This window comes from Lepisosteus oculatus, chromosome 11 (genome assembly GCF_040954835.1).
Source record: "Lepisosteus oculatus isolate fLepOcu1 chromosome 11, fLepOcu1.hap2, whole genome shotgun sequence".
Lineage (NCBI taxonomy): Eukaryota > Metazoa > Chordata > Actinopteri > Semionotiformes > Lepisosteidae > Lepisosteus > Lepisosteus oculatus.
In genome coordinates, this window is record NC_090706.1 from 19,265,471 (window position 1) to 19,289,530 (window position 24,060).

Here is a 24,060-nt window from a genome sequence, read left to right on the forward strand (position 1 = left end):
TAATGCGAATAGGAAACTAATAGGATTTTTAATCTGTCAATAAATATGTAATATTTACAGGACCAAATAATATAAGTGTCCTGTTTACATATACCTTCTTGTGCAATAAACAATTTTAGAACATATTAACATAAGAAAGCTTGCAAAGCAATGGGGTCCAATCGGTCCATCTAGCTTATTAGCGTTTCAGTAAGTGATTTGTCTGAACATATTGTTCATCTGTTCCATCAATGAAGTCAGGGTGGCAGCTTTGTGACTGAGAGGGTAGCTTGTTTCAGACTTTCATGTATATTTCTTGGAGTGGTCCATCATGTGTGCCTTTATTGCCAGTTTAAGAATGGCATATAGGAAGAAGATAGGCGGTAAGGCAGAAGGCAGAAGGGAGGTGAAGCAGATGGGTGTTGTGCAGATTGGAGCTCCAAAGCTCATTGGCAAATCGGAGAAAAACCTTCACTATTCTTCTTGATCAAGACTTTTTGCAGCTTCACTGCAAAAACAGGAAACAGAAATAAAGAAAACAGAAATAACAGGAGGAAAGCACATGCAGTGTGCCATTTAAAGTAGGAATGCTGATCGATCATGTCAATTACAATTACATTACTTCAGCACTTTTTATCCCAAAGGATCATAGTGTGCTTTACATACAGTACAGTATAGAAGAGGCTCCGCTTCTTCCACCAGTGAATTGCAGCTAACACATGGGTGATGCACAGTAGCTATTCTGCACCAGCAGCCCCACTACATACTGTAACAGATAAGACGGAGAAGTAAGAGCTTAATTCGCCCATTGAATTAAAGGAGAACATTAGATCAGATGGATTGTGCAAATCCAGAGTAGGATTTTCCCAGTATACTATCTAAATGGGGAACTGCAACACTATTTTCATATATCGGGGTTAGAAGGAATCAGCATTGATGAGTGCATTTCAAATCACAATAAAAGTAAAATGTATACAGAAACTTGTAAAACCTCCAAATTACATAGCAAAATAGACAAAGTTTCCAGGTATATGCTGCGCCATGATCTGTGATTCAGGATGAGGCAACAAAACTTCCAGTGACGTGAAGCCTTATTACATTGTGAACAAGCAAGTTTGTGAATACATCTCTTTTAACCCAATAGATATATTGCTTTTGAGTTTTGGGATGGTTTTGCCAACAAATGCTACTTGCTTGTGAATGCAGACCACATTAGAACATTTCTGTGCAGCCTGTATATTGCACTACTTAGTTATTACAGGAACTAGTGAGCAGGATTTGCCGGATCATGTTGCAATTCACGGGAACTCCAATCCGAGTTTACGACAACATGGCGTCTTACAACACTTTCACAAAGTTGACAATTTTGTGCTTAATTCAAAATGTATAATACTTTTCTAGAACATCAGTGAATATATTTTGTTACCAAGATTTAACAACCAGTCTAAGAGATTGGGAGCTGCCACACCAGGAAACATTGGTTCCTGAAATTCTGGAACAGAGAGCAGAATGCCACCTGTAGTTACACCAGCTCCACTTACAGCTTCAACCTGGTTTTCTTTAGAGAGACTACACAGGGATGGCAGTTTTGAGACTAGGGGGAGGGGTGGGGGGGCAAGTGTACCTCATTCCGTATGTCATCAACACACCCCTAAGGTGCCAGTTGGTTTCGGAGTCGCTTACACAGCTCAACTTGGGATACAGTTTCCCAATAAAACAAGGCTGACATCAGGCAAAAGGCTCTTGCACAACACTGCTGCCAGGGCCTGGGAGACAAGGCCTCTAGACTGACAGACAAACTTTGTCAGTGCTGAAGCACAGGGTTTGCTGGGGAAGATACAATATAAATGACTAATGTATTGGCTTCTGTGCAAGAAGAGATAACTGGCAGGCTAGAGTTCCTCTTGCCCAGACCCATGCATTTTCATTGTGCAGTTGCTGTCATTGGGATGCTGGGATTACCAATATTTATATTTTGCACGAGAGGCCTTTTTAACTGAAGGTGTTGTGATATTTTGCTTATTTTAACTTTTCAAAGCAATCATGTTTGTGAGCAGTTAGCAGTTTAAAGTAGACTCTTTCCCTTTAAAAATGTAGCTGTGATGCATTAAGACGTGTAAAAGAAATGTATTTCAGAACATACCTCATCTACTGCCCCTGTCTCCTACATATTAAGAAAACCACTCTCTTCCACCATGCCTAAATGAGGTGATTCAAAGCAGCTTTAGTTTTGTGATTTAAATACAACACACAGCAAATACTTTGACGATTAATCGACAGCTATCACTTTAACTAGGAAATCTCTCTAAATGCCAGATCACTTTCTCAATTAACTGGTGTCAAAGCCAGCCGAAATGCAAATAAATCTAAATGTTAAAAAGGGGCAGTCCTGTTGTCTATCCGATGTCTAAATTGGAGTATTGAATAAAGTAGTTAGACAACAGATGGATGGATTTTATTATATCATTGGAAAGAAACCATATAAAGAATTTAAGAATCATGTAGAAAAGTACAGTATGGGCTTTCCCACATTTAATGCATAATATAGGGAAATTACTGTATTCTGAATAACACTTGACACTTTGTTTGAATCAAATAAAGGCGGAGGCTCAGATGCCTGAAGAACTGAGGGACAGACTGACCTTTTTGCGCCTTAGGGTTCTCCAGAGTGCTCTGACAGCCCACCATTAAAATGGCGTTTAAAATGGAATCCAGGAGATATAAAAAGAAATACAGTTGGGTAATTTCAGAATGTTAGTGGTTCTTCAACCTTTTCCTAAAGGCAGCAGCCTGCCCTTTCTCTGACCAGCTGGGGATTAGTGGCCTCTTCCCTCTGCGGTTCTGCTCCTGTATTTCCTTTTAAACAGGCAGACTGCTTGAAAAATGAAACGCACAAGGGCTGATGACATGAAACGCTCCCACAGAGTTTCACTGGTCTGAGTAATAAGCTGTGTTTTGGTTTATGTGTGATGGTGTCATCAGAATTTTATTTATACTGAGCGCTCACAGTGCAGACTGTGTACAGCCTCTATAATGAGACAATAACAATGATCATAATAATAGTAATTGTGAAAGAAGATGTATGTTGGCTAGGGTGCCATTTTCCTTCTCCTTTCTGGCAGGCGTGCAAATACAAGGATTTACATGGAGCCTATTAAAGGACTTAATGCGATATTCCCTCCTTGACAAATGTGAAACGCGAATATCATTATTTGGATCAGGACAGCCTGGGTGATCAAAATCCCACTCAGTAGCAGTTTGGTACGTTTCTGGTGTTGTCAGCTGCAGGCTCTTGTACAGAAGCTGAAAGAAGGAGAGCTGAATATATCCTACTGGAAGTTTAATTCACACATCACGTTGAAAAACCATTACTTCCAATTCCCAGAAAGCTCTGGGCGCAAGGTGGGATATACTCTGGACAGGACACCAGTCCATTGCAGGGCACATACAGACATTCACTCACACCAGGGTCAATTTTACAGAAGCCAATTAACCTACCAGCATGTCTTTGGACTGTGGGAGGAAACCTGAGCACCTGGAGGAAACCCACACTAACATGAGGAGAACATACAAGCTCCATGCAGACAGCACCCCAGGAATTGAACCCAGAGCTGCCTGTAAATGTACTTAATCTGTAGAAATATTAGCAGACAGTTAAAATAATGATTCCATCAATTTCTTGCTCAACTTCTCCTGTACCCTTTGTACCTGAGGCTGCAACTTGAAAAACCCTACAGTAAATGGACTGGACTGCACTGAATTAAGAGTCTTATTAATTTCCCCACTATGTATTTTCCTCTACAATGTTGAGTGATCATGGAGGTACAGTAGTGTTTCACAGCCATTCTCTTTTCCACAAAAGATGTGTTTTGAGAGATGATCAGAGAAAAACTTCAAATTTGATTTCATGTAGATCTTCAAATTACTCTTTGCTAGTGTCCTTTGCCTTTTTTACTTTTTCATCGTTATACTGTACATGAACAAAAGTCAGATTAGAAGGATCCAGCTGTATTTTTAGAGTAGGATGTATATTAGAAAAGTAGATGAGTTCAACACTTCAGTTTTCTTTCCAATAGGTTCTTGGACTTGTGCCACAGATCTCAAGACGGGTACTCCTAGTTTTTACTGACATAAAAGCAAATTGAATCATAGCAACTATAATCATAACATGAATAAAAAATTAGTGCAATTTCAGATAAGCACCAAATGAGGAAAGGCCATTCTGCCCATCACATTCATTTGTAACTGTTTTAGTCAGATCACCAATACTGGCCTTATCAGAGAGTAATCCACTGATTATGATGGAAATATCTCTCTCAGAATGGGACAGCTTAGAGCTAGCCCATTAGACCTAACTTGCATGTTAGAAATGCAGGGAAATGATGCTCACTTGACACAGACAGATTCCTAGTAGGATCAGGCTGGGCAATAATTGATCAACTGTGTTTCTAGAAACACAAGCCTTGTCACCATTGTTATTTCATACACTTTTCAGCACAAACTTATTATTAACCATCTCTTCCCTCCTAGACGGCTAAATATTCCTTTTGATGTATTCTGTTTCTGATTATAAGCTTGTCGGAAAACAGTGCCTGATAATGACCTGCCGGCAGTCATTCTTCTGTAGATGTTTTAGACCAGTGTCCCACAAAATTGCTTCCCCGCAAGCATACTTCCTGGCAGTTCATTTAGACCTTACAGACCAAATCTTGTGCGTGCTTCTTTTAACAACACTACATTACTTCCTGCTGGGATGTGTACTGCAAGTGTGATGCACATTCCGATGTGCACTGTGATCCCAAAAATTGAATTTCCCACAGAAGAACTTCTGCATGCCTCTCTGCACCCCTCCCCCTCCCCCCCATAGATGCCTAGGAGCTACAGTGGAGACAGCACCTTTTCTGTTCATTAGAATTGTTGCATATGGTAATTTTCCACCATTGCACTGTGAGTGTGCTCGCTTGGAAAGCACGGGCAGCTCAATGTGTGCTCGGAGCTCATTTGAAATCTTTTCTTTTTTTTTTCAAACATTGATTTGATGAGAGCGTGCTTGCTACCACCGTATCTCTCTTTCATGCAGCTCCTATCCTGCTAATCAGCAGTGGAAACAGTGCACCTTTGTGACTGCCTCTCAGGAATGATCAAAACAAACAAACAAAAAAACACTGCAGGCCCTTAAAATGACAAATGGCCCAGTGCTCTTCTGAGGACTATAATCTCTTAACAGGGTAGCCCAACGAGACTGTCCATTCTTGCTTATAAGGGGGTCCATCTTTCTTTGAGATCTGCCATATGTTAAGGACCTTATGTCAGCCTTATTGAAAATTACACCAACATTACTTTCCTGTCTGTCTACATTTGTGGTTTTTAATACTATAGAGGTTGTGATCTGGGGTACAGTTTTTTTATTATAAGACTATGTAAACGAGTCCAATCTGGAGCAATGGTCCTCCATCCTGGCTCTGGGGATGTCTACACCTGAACTGAGCAGCTGAGCTTTCTATTTACATGAATCATTTATTGAACCAAAAAAGTTGCTGGGTACAACCTTTGCAAGTTATTTTTTCAACCAAGTAAGTTGAGCCAAAACATCTTATGCCTTACACCTCCATAAACTTTTCTGGAGTTACGTCTTTTTCTGTGATGTTATTCTTCCTCAGTAATTCTTTACAGCAAAAATAAATCTCATTTAATGTTCAGTATTCAGCTGCTTTAGCCAGGAAGGCAACCAGGCTGCCCCTGGCCATGTCAAAGATGTAAGAGACCATTTCCAGTTTCCAGAGCCAGATTTAAAACTTAGACTTTGTGTAAAATTGACAAATTATCCCGAAGGTGCTATTTGTGTCATCGTTCCAGTCCAATAAAGACATATGAGTCAGTCCTGTGAGTATTTATGTTGCCACTCTTAAGTTATTCACCTGAGAGGCAAAGCCCTTTTTTAAGTGAGAAAAACACAAACAATTCAAGTTCACTGTTTTTAAATGGATGTAGCCTTGGAGGATTAATCAAGCTTTAGCAATATTCCGTTTTAATTAGTAATTAAACTTTGTTAGTGTTGCCTGTTTCGATTTGAACTCCATTGCGCTGCTAAGTATAATTCTCTTTTGGTAACGATCTCATTACAGCAGCTGAAAGGAATCTGTAATGATCCTCAGTCATATTCTGACATTCCAAGTCTTCTACCGCCAACCCATTTTTCTCACAGGCCTGTGTGAGAACTGGATTGGAATTTGCTTAAAACTTTGTGCAAAAAGGAAACTGGAAGGAGGTTCAAAATAAATACCCTATCTGACATGAAAGTACCCCAAGCTTATTTACCAGGCTGTCAACACCTCACCCCCAATTGTACAGCTTTACTAAGGTAAGGGACTGCCATCATTCAGACATGTCTGTAGCTTATTTGAAAAAAGGATGCAGTTACAGTATCTGTTCAGGGGAGAAAAAATGAAGGAATCCAGTAGCTGTAGTGAAAATTAAAAATATTGTTCTTCCCCCATATCTCTTTACATGACATACTGTACATACACAGTGTGTAGCCTGCAAATTTCTTAAAATAAGCTCCATTAAGTTGGCAGCCGTGCACATAGCACAATTAAACCCACAAGAACCATCTGAGGTGCTTTCCTTCCCAGAATATAGTGCCTTCCTTTGTCCCCTTACCTTCCTATAGTCCCTTTACATCAGCGATAAGAGTATTGATAGAGATGGAAAGTGATTCCCCGGGATACAAAAGGTGCTATATCTCGGTAACAAAAGCTAGATTCTACTTTCAACAGCACAAACCGGGACTATGGAGTACAAATGAATGCAGTAACTTTCGTCGTCGTTTTGTAGAGTTGACACTTCACGGAGTTCATTGACTCAAAACTGGTCTTTATTGAGCCTTGAAATATTGATTGTCCTGCGGAATTGGTTGCGTATTGCATGTGAAACAAATTTAAAGCCAAAAACAGGAAGGATGCTTCTTGGAAGTACAAGTGGGGTCACACTCTTCCCATGATCTACAATTCTGCCCCGTCAGCGTCGCCCCTGGTGCAACACGATATTACACTTCGGCGCTCTATGGCTCATGCTGAGCCATGAGTCTTGCTGTTTTGTTGAGGAAACCAATCACAAACCTGAATGAAAGCAAACAATCCCGTATTTCTGACTAGACAAAGTGACGGTAGTCTGATTTTCGTCTGCACAGCATGTCGGATTTGCAGAAGCAATGCAGTAACTAAATATCTCTGAATAAAGATTTTTGCAGTTGCAGATGGGGGGGGGGTATAAAAAATAGAGCCACAAACGTCCAGTGTGTTTTCAAAATGCTGCTCAGTTTCACTCGAATCACACGGACTGCTGCGAACCAGCACCGAAAACATCATTATGACACAAAAGTGTCATATCAATCGAGTTGAAAACTGCCCCAGAAATACAGCCCGTGAGACTTTAAGGAAAACAAAATCCCTTTTTTTTCTCTACAAAGGGTCCAGAGTCACGAGACAGCTATGCGGTTAAGAAAGCACATTAATATAATCAAAAGAAGGCCGACAGGAGCAGATGAAATAGTGAGTCATGATTTATAAGAGGCAGAGGCATAGTTACGTTTTGCCATTAATGTTGTTAGATATTTTCCTCTGTACTTATTTTTCTTTCTCTGTGGAAAGAAAAGGTGGTCCCATCCTCCAATTGAAATTTATCAATTTATCAAAAAAAAAAGTCAATTTTCGATACTGGTTCACTGTTTCCTCTTTATCCTCTGAGATCTGTGTCTTTAGGTGATCATCTCTCTTTGTGAAGCTCATATTTTATTGGTTTAGTTATGTGAACTTTTTTGTTTTTTGCTTTTTTATTATTACAATTTCTTTAAATGCAATTTCACAACTGATGTCTCAGAAGTCTCTTGTATGCAGTTTCAACAATACAGGATTCCAAATGTTGCTGCAACAAAGGTATTGTAGGAACATGAGACAATTTCTTAAGACACTAAACTGAGTCAATAAATTTAATAACCACTGCTTCCAACAACATCAATCACTTAAACGTGAGAAATACAATAAACAGTTTTGCAACGTAGCCACCATAAAAATTATTTAAACAAAAAAAGTATCTAATTACAGTGCCTTACAAAACATGTAAAAACTAAATCTCCATTCCACGATGTCCCATTTTGTTGAATTACAATGTGTACACATTTTTTCCTCAAAGTTAATATTTTTCTTCAAGACTCAAGCTCACAGTGAACACTTTGATGGGTGAAAGAAGTTAAAAATGAGCAAATATAATAAAATCCAAACTTAAATATGTTGCTTGCCATTGTACCCCCTCCCTTTGCTTTGGCAAACCAAAATTAGTTCAGCTTTTAGCTCAAGATACCTGAGAGTCTGGTAAAATTAGATAAAAACTGGAGGAGATTTTGCCTGGAACAGACATTAAGACAGCAAGGAAGGAGAATTAAGATACTGCCGATGATGGATCTCAGCCATTCACAGTGCTTTCTGCATGCCTTGTCTCTCCATTAAATGTTCTGCTTCACCTTGTGAATGGTAAGGGAACTGCAGTCTTGTGGGCTGAAATCTTCTGCATTTTTAGACGTATTGAGATCCCCAGCAGTGTGAAACACAGTGGCAGGGAAGTTATTTAATGTCTGAACATCTGGACCTACGTATATAGCAGAGCTGTGGAGAGGAACATCTGTCCATGCGCTGATAAAACCCATCACATAAAAAGCTTTCATTTGCTCTTCATGGCTTGTCTTGCATGCGTGGTACACGTGTTTATGGTTTAGAATCTCTCTGAGATTTATTAATAGAATACAGTCAATTTGCAGTGCAGTAATACTTCATTAAGCACAAGGAGGGCCAACATTTTTTTTCATCTTCTGTTCCCTCCTTTGTGAAGAAAATAAACACTGCAGATGTAATAATTTTCCACAAAACACACAGAAATGAAGAATTATCTGATCTCCTTTCCACGCTGCTTCCTCTACTACAGTATCAGAACTGAAAATCCACAAAGGTTGTTAAAGGTGAGCGGTTATAAAACAGAGGAAGCCATTTGGCCAATCTAGCCTGTTTTATAATCCATCCATCCTTTTTATAACTGCGTCATCCAATTCAGGGTCATGGGGGAGCCAGAGCCTATCGCAGCAAACAACTGGGACAAGGCAGGGTAAACCCTGGACAGGTTGATAGTCCATCACAGGACAGACATAGTATTCTGAAAACCCAATTAATGTGCCAGCATGTCTTTGGATTGTAGGAAGAAACTGGAGCCCCCAGAGGAAACCCATACAAACATGGGGAGAACATACAATACAATCTCAACAAGAACATACAGATAGCACCCCAGGACTAGACCCAGCACATCAAGGCAGCTTCCCAATGACCCTGAACTGGAAGAAGCAATTGTCAACATCCTGTCCACATTATTCTTCTTGGTCACAGAGAATCAAAGCCCCAATATCCAGTGGGGCTTGCCGATATGTTTGGCTAGTTACTATAAAACAGTTTGCCATGGTCCTAAAAGTCAAAGGCCTAAGCACTCTTTTCCTGCGCTTGGTTGAAAGGCACAGCAGAGATCTGGCTTTAAAGAACCAGATTGCCACATGTTTTGTCTACTGTTTATCAGCATCAGAGAACTTGAACATACAGAAACCTTGTAGGCCTCAAAACCTTCTTCCTTTTGTTCAGTGTATATATATACTGTATATATTGTCTTTCTGGGATTGATTAGGGTTTGGGGTAGAGGGAACTAGAGAAAGATGGAACCCTAGAGTCATCTCTGTTCACCCCCCTGTTCTGGCCATTGATTTGCTGTTTAGACAGGCTCATTGATTAGACTCATCAGAGCACATTCTGCTTGAATTATCTCATGCCTCACTGCAACTTCCTGCTCAATTTGACAATTATAGTACAGAAGAGCAAGCAGGGCTGCAGCCACAGAGAGAGGGAGGAGGAGAGAGAGATGGAGAGGCAGAGGGTACAGTCTTGTCTATGGTATTCCAGAGTGCAGAGTTCAGAGAGGGTAATTTGACATTTGGGCTCACCCGCACTTTGCATTGTCAGTGTTGCCTGTGGCTTCCTCTTGGCAATCATGATCAATGGCCAACTTTCCCATTCTCGGCCTGTTGCTCATCAAGGATTTTACAGTATCAATTTCAAGAAACCTTCAGTATCCCTGTAGGTGTTCATGTATTTTGGGGGATGATTTATTGAAAAGAAATAACTTGTTTATTGTAGTAGGTCACTCACAAGCTCTCCAGGTCTTTCAACCATCCATACATTTTATAACTGCTTTATCCAGTTCAGGGTTGTGGAAGAGCTGGAGCCTATCCTGACAAGCAACAGGTGCAAGGTGGGGTACAGCCAGGACAGGATGCTAGACCATCATAGTGTCCACACCGATACACACACCGATCAGTTTTCTCAGAAGACAACCTACCTGTATGTGTTTGGACTGTGGGAGGAAACAGGAGCACCCGGAGGAAACCCAGACGAACACAGGGAGAACAAACAAACTCCATCCAATAGCACCCCAGGTCCAGAATTGAGCCTGAGCCTCAAATTTAAGTGACCACTGTGTCACTGTTCTGCCCTCAGATTTTTCAGACTACTGATATATCGTTGTGAAAGTCTTGGGGCTGGTGTCAGAGCAGGCTTGGCTGTAGACCTTTGAGCAACAATGAACATTTTATTTAAAAAAAAAACAACAGTTTGCCATAGGCAACATATCCTTAGAGAACAGAGGAGGATAGAGGGGAGAGCAATGTAACACACAATGAAGAGAAGATATTAATGTCACATTTGAAGGAGTGTCATCCTGGTGTGAGCACTGCAGTTCGAGTCTTGCGCTGAGAGCCTTTTGCTTCATTATTTTTGTATTTTGAAATCCCAAAGTCATTTTGTAGGTGCTTTGCCAGGAATCAAAGAGCAAAATTTTAATTTAATCCTAGCTTGCACACCTTCTGCAACATGAAATACATCCTGTAGCAATGAACTGTAGAAAATGCCATGGTCCACTGGGAAGCTGGGTTGACACTTCTGCTTTTTCTGAATGGAAATGTGGTGCTGGCTCTCTGATTTGCAGCCCTACAACACAACAGATGTCACTTTAGTGTGGAAATGAGAGTTGAAGGCACAACGGGATGTGGGTTACATTGGATCAGTGGGTGTGGGTGTAGATGGGAAATGTGGAGCATGATCCAGTGTCATTGCAGTCGTGTTCGAAATGGGCTTGCTCTGTCCATATAATAGCCAAGAAATTACATGGGCAGGGTTGTGGAGGAAACAAGTAATAACTCTTATCTCGGTGAGCACTGGAGGGGAGGGAGATCAGAACCTTGAATCTTCTTAAATTGAATGAACTCATTTGTCTTTTATGGCTCATTATAAGCTCCCATCTGACTTAACCGGTCAAGGCGCACCCTACGAGCATGGGCTAAATTCTTCTGGTTCCGACACAGCAACCTCCATCCTGGGTCACGTCACTAGCTAGCTGTGGCTGAGATTCACCCGGCTGGCAGAATTCATTTGGCAGTGCAGTGACAGGGTTGAGATTAGATGGCCAGACATCTTCAGGCAAAACAGTGACTTCCTGCCACCTTTCTGTGCCATGGACAGAGATCTGCCACTAAACCCGCACTGACATTCCAATAAGGCCCTGTGGGGTTCCGTGTGTGGAATGATGAAGGGCTCTGTGAGGAGGTTAGATTGGAGCGGTGTGATCATGGGTCTCATTCTTTCCTAGAGCAGGGCAGGAGAACTAAGTCTTAAAATGGTTTCCACATTGAGTGGGTCAGGAGAAAATTTCGTTCTTTTGGGCCCTGAAATGGGACCACCATTCCATTGCACATGTTATGCCCAAATAAACAGCACTGAAATAAAAGACCCATGGAAGATGTGGTTTGAATATTCCTTAGACCCCAGGGGATTAACAGGATGCTAGTCCATCGCAGGAAACATACACAGATATAAACACAGACATACAGACATGCAAACACTCACACCAGGGCCTGTTTTCCAAGAAGATATTTAATAGTAATTAATAATTGCTTATACTTATATAGCGCTTTTCTGGACACTCCACTCAAAGCGCTTTACAGGTAATGGGGACTCCCCTCCACCACCACCAATGTGCAGCATCCACCTGGATGATGCGACGGCAGCCATAGTGCACCAGAACACTCACCACACATCAGCTATCAGTGAGGAGGAGAGCAGAGTAATTAAGCTAATTCAGAAATGGGGATTGTTAGGAGGCCATGATTGGTAAGGGCCAATAAGAAATTTATATTCAGATTTAGATTAGGTCAAAACTAATTATTCACCATCAATTATTAATTGCATTTTGAAGGTAGGTTTTGATTTTGATTTAACATGATCTGCATTCTTAAAAACACACATGCAGTTGGAGAAATTGAATTTATTTTAATGTCTGCTGGTTTTCTTATGACTTGGTCTAAATATAGGAATCTTCCCAAAGCTAATGAATTAGTATTTATTATTATTTCACTCTTGGAGTTTCTCAATTAACAGTCCTTTGTTTTTCTCCTTTGTTTTCTTCTATAACAAAAATAATTTAGCCCCTCGAGCAGGTCTGATATATTCAGGTCCTGTCATTGCTTACACCTGGAAGTTAGTATCTTTTTCAATATCGAGGACTTGATGCACCAGATTACATTTTGACGAAAGGTAAAGAAGCGAAGGATCTTTCACGAATGCTGCCCTGTATTTGGCTGATTTGCAGCTCTTGATTGGTGAAGCTCTGTGCTGTCAGATTTGCATTCCTGCTGCATCACAGCTCAGCCTGGCTCCAAATAGAATCCTGTTCCTTTTTGCACGGGTGGCATTTGCACAGACTGTCATTAAATTATCGCCTGCAGACATCCAGAGCGCTTCATGCTCAGTTCAAACACATGAAACAGAGCCATCGTTCAGCATTCCTCTGCAGTTCTTGCACAGCATGGGGGATACACTGGAGGGAATGGCAAAGGGAGAACAGCTCACTCTGAAACACACACTGATACAGTGCTGCACCACTGCAGGTGAGCCTGTAAACGATAAAACTACAAGGACAGGACCATAACTCCTGACCCATAATGGACTATGGAGTCCCATCTGGGGTGAATTTTGTTCTCAACGTTCACAGCAGATACCAGGGTAAGCTCAAGACTGTCATTTGTGCATTGCTAAGTAAAGTATTCCTCTTATTTCATTTCAAGTACTGATATGTGTGCTCACTGGGAAACATACTGAGAACACCTAGTAAGATTAATTAGGCTCTTTCAGTGATATAAAATAAGTGAGCTTGAGGAGCATGACAGATCTAGTATATCACTTTCTCTTGCTGAACAATCCTCTGCTTCCCAATTCAGACAACTCAATTCACAGTGATCATGCTAGAAGAAAGTTCCAAACATTTCAGAACCCTGCAGAACATGCTGTGTCCCATACAAGCTGTTCTTGTTTCTCAGCTGCAGACAATTTATGGTGGGAAATTCTAATGTATGGTCAGTCAATGAGGTAGAAATCCTGGGGATTCCACTCAGGTTCTTCAAAATCCTGGAAGAAATTGGAAGAGTTGGCATAAGAAAGGATTTCTGGGAATTGTGAACCAGAGAAGCATCAACGAGAGTTAAGTTAACGGCAGTAAGAAGAAGGCACTCAAGCTGCTCTGGTGTGGAATCCACTTCATCAGGGCATTTAGTGAGGAGATCTGTAGGTCAATAAAATACTGAGTAACTAAACATGCAAGATAGGCCTAATGACCTCCCACATTTAGTGTTTTTCATCTTCTGATGTACATAATGCCAGCAACCATGCTTTTAATTTTTTCCCTGTGAATGTATAACCTTCTGTTATCTTTGTAAGGAGATAATTGAAACCCCCTGGGAATATTTATACTGGTACATTCTTAAGGTAACTGGTAGTAGGACCCATCTTAAATACCAACTGAAGATACAGTGCATGTACCATTAATCAAAAGAGAATCCCTGTCATGTCTGCTACTATTCAGGCTTTGAGAAACATTTTCAAAGCATCCTTCTTGTTTTTATAATCACAAGCACTTTGCAAGGTCAATCTTAATCCATTAGAAAGAATGACAGAATGTTCCGAATAATTCCACATTACATTGCAACAGATCAGCAGCTTAATATTGGGAAATGAAACATGACAGAAATAAGTTCTAATTTACCTGTTATTCCGTGACTCTTTGTGTAGTTTCTATAATAAGAGATTATTGCCTGTCATTTAGAACCACTGAAACTTTCACTTTGGTTGCTGTGAACCCAAGATGATATACAGTACGTCAAAAACAAGTTAGGTCAATCCTGGTTTTGGGAACTCTAATCCAGCAGGCCAGTTTTTACTCACTGAAAAAGTCTGATTCTTGGATCCATTAGAATGTTAAGAGCTCATTTCCATTGAAAATAACAACACCCTGCTGCTTTTAAGGACCACAGCTAGGCATTTTTGCTTAGGTTGGTCCAGTTACCTTATCAATTTGATCAAAACTCATGTGACTCAAGTCTTTATCTAAAAGTGACCTACAGTATATAATCCCTCTGGACTAAGGATCACCATGCCAGTACTGGACAACCCAATCTAAAATAAATGCAAAAAACTGAAAATAATGGATAACAGCCAACACTTTGACTTCAGTGCTCAAATAACAAAAGAATAACCTTTATATATTTCCTACATGCGATGCACTTGTGGACATTGCTTTCCTGCTGTTCATTCTCAGATTGGTCATCAGTGTTTAGTACAGCATAATTTTTTTCCCCCACCTTGTTTCTTTGCAGTATGCATTTTCTGCTGGAACAGTCAGCCAGCGTTACCAGAAATGACATTCTAAGCCGGAGCAACAACAGAGAATCATGTTGGGCACTCCACAGCAAGATGAAATGTAAGACGATGTAATCTGCCCCTGTCTGCACAGAGGCTGGCCTCAGAATTGCCTCTGCTCTCCGAAAAAAAAAAAGTTTTAAGCCGCCAATCTTTGGGCCACGCTGGCACAGCAGGCAGGGAAAAGCCTTTAAATACCACAAAAGGTCAGGCGGGCTGAAACAGGGATTTGGAGCAACATTTCAGCTGCATGCCTAATAACCCGACCGAGGGACTCGTCGAATCGCAGAGTAAATTTCAGCAAAGCGAAGATTCTGGGATGTCTCTGCCAGAGCACCTGAAATTTCTCATTCACTGTGGACGTAATCCCCCTACCATCTGTCCACACATTGTTCACATGTCAAAAGGCAGACCCCCACTCTCTCCTGCCAGCAGTTCCTCTAGCAAATGTGCTAGGGGACAATTCTTTTTACACCGCACCCTTTCGTTCTCATTTAATGAGGTTTTTCAATGATTTTTCACACAAGGTGCCTTTTCTTCACTGCGATTCCAATGCGCTTTTCCTGTACCTGATCATGCATTTCCCTGCATGGACACTAACCTTTTATCAGAGCAGTTCTGAGTGCACCTTCACAGTGAAAATACAAAAGCCTCCCTCTGGAGTTCAGACTGACTCTGAGATTCTCCAGGCTTTTAACCTGTGCCTCCTGCTAGCCAGGTCTGTCCACTGGTCCTTTATTGGGATGAGTCACAGTGCTTCTACTGTGAGGTCTTTGAATCTTCACCTCGGGGTGGTATTTCATATAAATTATGCCTCGACCCCCCCCCCCCCCCCCAAGGTGCACTCTATTATAAGTGATCATGCCACTTCTCAGAGTCCAGCCCTTGCATAAAGCATAGATCCATCCACCCATTTTCTAACTGCTTCCAATTCAGAGTTGCAGGGGAGACAGAGCCTATCCCAGCAAGCAATGAACACCAGGCAGGATACACCTTGGACAGGATGCTAGTCCATCGCAGGAAACATACACAGATATAAACACAGACATACAGACATGCAAACACTCACACCAGGGCCTGTTTTCCAAGAAGATATTTAATAATAATTAATAATTGCTTATACTTATATAGCGCTTTTCTGGACACTCCACTCAAAGCGCTTTACAGGTAATGGGGACTCCCCTCCACCACCACCAATGTGCAGCATCCACCTGGATGATGCGACGGCAGCCATAGTGCACCAGAACACTCACCACACATCAGCTATCAGTGAGGAGGAGAGCAGAGTAATTAAGCTAATTCAGAAATGGGGATTATTAGGAGGCCATGATTGGTAAGGGCCAATGGGAAATTTGGCCAGGATGCCAAGGTTACGCCCTGGGATTTTTACTGACCACAGAGAGTCGGGACCTCGGTTTTACGTCTCATCCGAAGGACAGCGCCTGTTTACAGTATAGTGTCCCTGTCACTATACTGGGGCATTAGAACCCACATGGACCACAGGGTGAGCACCCCCTGCTGGCCACACTAACACCTCTTCCAGCAACAACCTTAGTTTTTCCCAGGAGGTCTCCCATCCAGGTACTGACCAGGTTACACCTGCTGAGCTCCAGTGGGTTGCCAGTTGTGAGTTGCAGGGTGATATGGCTGCTGTTTAACCTACAAGTACAGTATGTCTTTGGATTATGGATGAAAAATCATTCAAACATGAGAACATACAAACTCAACGCAGAAAACAGCACAGATTTGGAACTGAACCCAGGGTCCCAGCACTACAAGGCAGCAATGCTTAAAGCAAAAACGTTTAGTTAGTCTTATGGTTTCCCTTGACATGAGAATCAAAGCACACTATAATGTACGGATTGTTTTTTTTTACTCTTCATAGTGGTATGTGTTCAGGTGGGTAGCTGCGTCAGCATGCGTAGGCTGCAAAGGAACAAGTAATAGGTTTATTCCATGCTGAAAAAAAGAAGAAAGAGAACACAACGTTTCGGCCGTGGAGCCTTCTTCAGGTGTGAGAGAGACAGGGCAGTAGGCAAAGGTAAAGAAGCGGGAGAACAAAGGTTGAGAGGGAGGAGGAATGAGAGGCGGGAGCAGGGGACAGAAAGAGAGGCCAATCAAGAGGTGTGAAGTCAGAATGGGTGCAGAGAGGTGTGAAATGAAACTTCCAATGAATGGAGAAAATTTAAAAGAACAGTAATCTGTCGTTAAGGGAAGGGAGAATGTGTGATCCTAGCTGCAGAATAATTTTAGTTTCGGTGGTCTTTCTGATGTATGAGTTCGGAAAACCGTCTTTGAGAACACAGACGGAGAGATTAGAGTGGTCGTGGCCGTCAGAGGTGAAATGAGAAACAATGGGCTTGGAGAGATCTTTAATCTTCACAGTCCTGACGTGTTCTCTGAAGCGGTCTCCGAGTCTCCTTCCTGTTTCCCCAATGTAGATGGCTGGGCATTTACTGCAAGAGATACAGTAAATAAGGTTGCTGGAGGTACAAGATGCTGTCTGGGTGATCCGGAATTGTCCTGAGGGGCCTTGAATGAGTGTGGTGGTGGCTGTGTACTTGCAGGTGATACAGCGAGCTCTTTTGCAAGGGAAAGTGCCTGGTGTGGATGGTTGCTGAGGGCGGTCAAGGGAGCTGTGGACAAGGAGGTTACGCAGATTAGGTGGTCGGCGATATGAGATGATAGGGCGATCAGAAAAGAGGGCCCCAATGGAGGGATCATCCTGTAGGATGGAAAAGTTCTGGTTAATGGTCCTGGGGATAGGAAGTGTGTTAGGGTGGTAAGGAAGCACCAAAGGAATGCGGTTGTTACGGCGGGAGTTCCTGATCGGGTTGATGGTCCGGGGGGTGTTTTTGGCTCGGGCAAGGGCCCTGTCAATCACACTGCTGGGATATCCTCTGTTGATAAAAAATGAGTACATTTCGAGGGCTTGGTTCTCAAAGTCGATGTCGTGGTATGTGGCCTGGAAACATGGCTTGTAGAGTTCGAGAGCAATATCAGTTCTGTAACGGGGTGTTTTGTGTACATGTCATTATTTATTCATTGTGTAGCACATTGGTTAGTTAACACGGTTACTTTGTAGTCTCATCCTTTCAGATGTCAGAAGTGAAGAAAGGCAGGTTGTGGTCATTACTGTACTGGGACTGGAGACATCTAAGCAAAGCTGCTTTTATAGTCTTGTTACTGGACCAGTAGGTGGCGCTTTTCAATCTGAACCATATTTCCAAACCAGTGCCCCAGTATGGTGATCAGGGACACCCTGCAGAAATAGATGCTGTCCTTCGGATGAGATGTTGAATGGAGGTCCTGATTGCTTGGTTGTTAAAGATTCCATGGCAGTGTTGATAACATTAGTGATGTTAATCTTCGTGTCCTGTCTAAATTCCTCTCTGAATTTGAACAATCCCTAAAGCTTCCGTTTACTTCAGTGGGTGAAGCAATTTCTGACTCCTCTACCTGATCTACTGTAGACTGTAGTGGCAGTACAGCAATCTGATATACTGTAGCAGCACAGCTGGTGCAGAATGGCAGCTGTGCGTCACCCAGGTGGAGCTTTACTTCAGATGTGGGCGAAGTGTTCCCCATTCTGTAAGTTTGGTGCTTTGGGATCTTTTGAGAAAAAAAGGTGTTATTCAAATGCAGTTTGGAAATTGAATTTCTGAATTAATTACATTCCCTTATATATTTATTTGTGTTTGGTTTTGAGTTCTGGTAATTTTGTTAGACATGCTACAGAGAATAAAACAGAGAATAAAATTTAACTCTGGGAGGCAGTGGGTCAATGTGAAAGAAATTACAGTGGCACCATGCTCTGCAGGTCTTGGGTAATACAGTACACTGTGTGCTGAGCCCTGTGCAACAATAATCTGTTTCCCTTTCTCCAATGCTTTTCAAAAATGAATCTTTTTTGGGATATGTTTTTCTTCTTACAAAACAGAAAGAAAAGAAGGCAGTGGTGCTGTCTTGAGAAAAGAAAAACAGTTTAAAAAGCAGAGTAGACTGGATGCAATCTCTACACTCCCAAATATATTTTAACTGTTAGCATTTTGGAGCAAAAGCCTTAATCAATTCAAAACATACTAAAAATTCACTATATATATATTTAAAAATTCTCCAACCATCCTCATTCCATGAGAAATGAGACATAATAAACCCAATTTATTTGATTATGAGTCTTCTAATTTGAAGCAAAGGATATTTGTGTTCTAAATTAAATGAATCATCCATGTGTTTTTTAACAGTTTCTTCTAATTCTGGGTTGCAGGCGAGCCACAGCCTGTCCTGACAAGCAACAGGTGCAAGGCAGGATACACCATGGACAGGACTCCAGTCCATCACAGGGCAGACACAGGCAAAAACACACACACTCACACCAGGGCCGGTTTTCCCAGAAGCCAATTAACCTACAGTACCAGTACTTGTTGGACTCTGGGAGGAAACCAGAACTACTGGAGGAAATCCATGTTAACACAGAGAGAACCAAGGAATTGAACCCAGGGACCCAGCGGTTTAGAAGAATCATAATTGAATAAATAGACCATTTGATTATATAAACTAGAATCAGTCCTTCACTGATGAAGGCTTTTGTGCCAAAACATTGAAAACTTGTTGCATAAAAATCTATTTTCAAGCAACGTATGTGCTTCCAGCCTGCTTTAGATTTATTTTTCCTTTTGCCAGGCCAGTCATTTCGCAGTGGAACAAAAGATTCCTGGCAAAACCAGCAATGAAGAAATGGGCGTCAAGTGTGCCTGAAAATGAACGGTGTAAAAATGAGGCCAAGGAAATGGAGTAGATATTATGAACTCTGCTTCAAAAACAGGGGAATCAGAATGGGACTGTCTGTACAGCCGTGGCAAGCAGATGCTCTAAAGGGAGTCTGGCTCGTTTTGATTCAGTGCCGGAGCGAACCTTTCTGACTCACACACAGCTCCACTATAAATAGGCAGGCGCTCGGAGGGATCAATGCTTCAGACTGCAGCGTGTCTGTTGCCACGGCTCAGCAGATCAATGCGAGAGGGATCAGCTGAAGCCCTGTGCTCCCTTCCCTTCCCACAGAAGAAAGAGATTGTATTGTACAGACCCTCATTTCTGCACAAGACAATGGGCTCCTTCTCCTACATGCCTGACTGCTGTGAGAATGAAAGGTGCCAAGATTCACTAGAATAGGCACAATACAGAAAATAGGAGTCTAATCTATCCATTGGTAGAGCACAAACAGCACAGGCCAGGCATGCTCTGTCTAGTGTAATATATTACAGGAATGTACAGTATAGACAATGAGATGTATATCTATTGACACACAGTGCAAGTCCAGCTCTTGTAATAGCAGCAATGTCTAAGGACAGTAGCATTGCAATGCAGCAGCTCTGTCTGTCCTGGTAAACAAAAAAATGACAGGTTGTGAGACCCAGTCAAATATAGAAAAGTAAGGAGTGAGGAATGGGAAAGCATGATCGTCATTGCTGGAAATCGTGGCGAAGCGAAGAAAGATATTGGATAAGAAAGGTTAAAAACAGTTATTTCAGAAATAATCGATAAACATATGCTGCTCTGTTACCGTCATAGACATTCTGTGACGTTCTTCTCTTTTCTCGCAGTGCTTTTCCTTCTTCATGCAGAAGCACGTCTATGGGGACCATCTACTCACACTTTGGGTCACTTGGTTTTATGATGATAGTTAATCCCAATAGATCTGTACTTTGTAAGACAAAGAGCAGCCTTTTAGCTTTGTGGGTATACAGAGAGGAACAAATGGTGTTAATGAGGAGGAGCACCTCACAATGGAACATTAGGTAATTAGATCTGATTGGTACTGTAAATGTGATGGATTAGATACTACAACACTTTATATTGGCTGCTCCCCTGTCGTTTACCTGAAGTTGCTGTGATAAAGATTCAGTGTGTCCTAATCAATATGAATTCAGGATTGCTAAATAATTTCATTTCACCCACACTCGTCTGTAGTTATAGCAAGTGTAGTCTGTAGTTATGACTTTGATGTCTAAGACTTCTGCATGTCCGTGCATGTGTTGAGTAGGTGTATCACAAGGCAGGCAGGCTGTATTATGCATAGACAAAGCTTGGTATAGAGAAAACTCAGGCTAACCAGAACAGAAACACCACAGCTCAGCAGAGCTCTGTCTGCTGTGCAGGTGGCATGACCAGACTATGTGACCTCACGCCGAGGTCAAGTACAGCAGAGACGTGCGTGTCCTCTGCTCAGGGCCAGATGTATGCAAGTTACCGAGGGGCAGAAACTGCGTTGTCTCTGAACGGATGCAGTCCGCCTGACTCTCCACGCCACGCCAAAATACAACGTTTCTAGTATCCCCAAATAGCCACTTAGTCTAGTAATCCAGATCGGTTTATGCAAAGAAAAAACAAGAAAGAAACGTTATTTAAATAAATGAATGAAATAACAGCAGTGATTGCGGCAACAGAAGGAAATAAACCCCGGCGCTATTTCAATTCTCTCTGCACCTTTCCCTCTCGTTCAGGCTTTTTCTGGTAACGGAGAGACCCCGCAGCAAAACGGAAAAAAAGAATAAAGTTCCACATTTTTTATTTATTTCATTAAGCAAATGAAATTTCTCTACCCCGAGGACTGGAGCTAATGACTTGCGCCGCCGTGGAATTTAAATACGGGGAATGCGAGCCATTTGTATGCTGAGGAGCTTGTCCAGAACTCCCTGGCACACAGCGCCAATTCTGTTACTCTCAGAGATGTAACTCACTCCCAGATAATGTGGAGAGAGGGAGCAGGAAAGAGGGAGTGAGCATTAATATCCTTCTAATACACACTTAGCCTTACAGAATACAATCTGGAGAGCTGCCGGCCAAAAGCAAACGAACGCATCTTAATTCGCAGACTCTGTTTATCGCATAAACTAAGAGGTGGTTAAAGGAGTGCATTGTGCTGCGTTCATTCGATTTTCTTTGCAGCGGGTGCGCTTAAAGATTCTCTCATTCCGAGGTGACGTTTATGTTCGCCGTTTCCAATCAAGTGATCTCAAGTCGGGGGATTCCCCCAGACTCCAGGAGCAGGAAGTGCCGGAATATATAAAGGTGTTTTTGGAAAATTCCGACCTTGTCATAAAGAGGAAAATTTTGAATGCCTTCAAAATGGCATTGTAATCTCCATTTGACATTTATTTCAGGAATGTCATTCCCAAGAAGGTAATGCAGAAAATCAAGCGCAAACAGAAAGTATTGAGAGCATCAGAATGGTTAGTAACCAGAGGCCTTTCGGCCTACCTATCTTGGTGGGTAGTTCGTAAATTGATTCAAGGATCTTATTGGCCAGGTATGTTGTTCCATACTCCTGCCACCCTTTGGGTAAAGAAGTCCCACCTGTTATCTGTTTTAATGTACTACAACACACTTTCTGCTTGTGCATTGTGGTTTGTATTTCACTGTTAATTCAGGAAAACAATTAGCTGGGTTGAATACTTGTATCAGGTCCCCTCGTAGTCTTTGCTGTTTAACACAAGAAAGGTCCGGTCCCTTCAGCCTGTGAATGACATTCACTTAAGCCCTGTAATTTATCTGTTCTCTGAACAGACGGAGCAGAAATATATTTTCTGCAATGTACTGACCACAATTGTACACACTATTCTAAATGAGATGTTAGGTTTTACATATCATGTGGTGAAATGTGATATATTAGGTCAGAGACCTGCACCAGTGACACAACCCTGACAAGTATGTAAATCAGAGGTGCAGATGGTCCTGGATTTATTTTATTTTTCTTTTTGAAAGGGTTTCAAAGAATAACAACAGACAGTCTTTATTCAGGTGAATGCACACTGCTGTAATTCTGGACTTCTGTTTCTCAGGCGAAGGACTGAACTCAGCTGAGTTCTCCACAGCCCTAAGCCCATTTATGCACAAAGCCTATACAACAGTCCAATAACAATGTAATAGTAATTCAACGTCTACAATATGACACCGTGTATACCTAGGCTTAGTATCCCTAGTTTCCTACTTCCTGTAGATATTGAAAAACATGTCAGGAAAAAGCTCTCTTATACCATATACTGTATGTATACACCAAATACACTGCAAATCAACATAAATATGTGTGACACTCCATTGGGCGAGACATAATGAGATCTTTAAAAATATGATGACTAGGATAACAGACATACCAACTCAGTACCAAAACAATGAAATATCAAAACAAAAGCTTGAGGTCCATTTGAGCTGTTGACGTACTTCCTAAAGTCCCTAACTATCATGCCAAGCCTCTTACCAGCCTCAAAACCAAATAACTTTCAACAAAGCCCAAGTCCCTCCAAGATTCTTTACAAACAAGTTCTAGTCTCTTCCTGAGATTCTTAAAAAATGTCCAAAAGCACAAAACTCACAATTCCAGACCTTCATGGTCTCTTGATTGGTCACTACTTTTCCCTCAGATGAGGCTGTCCACAGAGAATCTGTTCTCTGTTCCCCAGGTAGACAGAGAGCAGGTATCCTGCTTTGTAAACTGTCACCTTATCAATCGTTTTCGACCACCTGGTCAGGTGACTGAGGGCAGCAGCTCATATCTCACAGCATAGGGGAGTATGTTTCAGACAAGGGCTGTCATTTTGTTTGTACTTGATGTCTTCTTAGGTATGCAAGTTAAGAAAATAAAATGACAGAAAATGAATACTGTAATTCAGCTGTCTAATAAAAAAATGAACATGAAGTGAGTAACAGTTATAAATGGAGAGGTGATGAAGTAGAGGAAACACACACAGTGCAATTTTTAACTGAGCCTGGGACACTGTCTGAGAAGCTTTGGGCCTTAGAAAATTTTATGGAAGCTTCAGGAATGCTTTTCAGATTCTTGGCCTGACAGGGTGAATACACAAAAATGTGGATGAAGGAAAGGGCTGTATGATAAATCAAGCATTTGAGTTTGTTTTTGGAGGCCCCTAGTGCTGGTACCCTTGTTATTGCACCCTTCCAACTAAGCAGTCTAACAAAGGTATAATACAAGATAGATAGATACTTTATTGCCCCTGTGAGGGAAATTGCAGTGCAACAGCAGCTTAACACAGACAACACAACCACAGTGTAACAAATGATACAATAATAATAATACAATACATACAATACAATCAGTACAGTGAGAAGTGCACTAAGAAGTCCAGAACACACAAAGAACAAACCAGAACAGAATAGTACACAAAAAACTCGTATTGCACAATATGAATATAAATATAAATGTATTGCACAGGTCCCTGGCATATATTGCACA

General features: G+C 41.6%; 1 protein-coding gene across 7 annotated transcripts in view; it reads left to right on the top strand.

Moving 5' to 3' along the window:
* adgrl1a (adhesion G protein-coupled receptor L1a) overlaps nucleotides 1-24,060 on the top strand; it is a 308,794-nt gene that overhangs the window by 79,762 nt on the left and 204,972 nt on the right. The window lies entirely within an intron of this gene.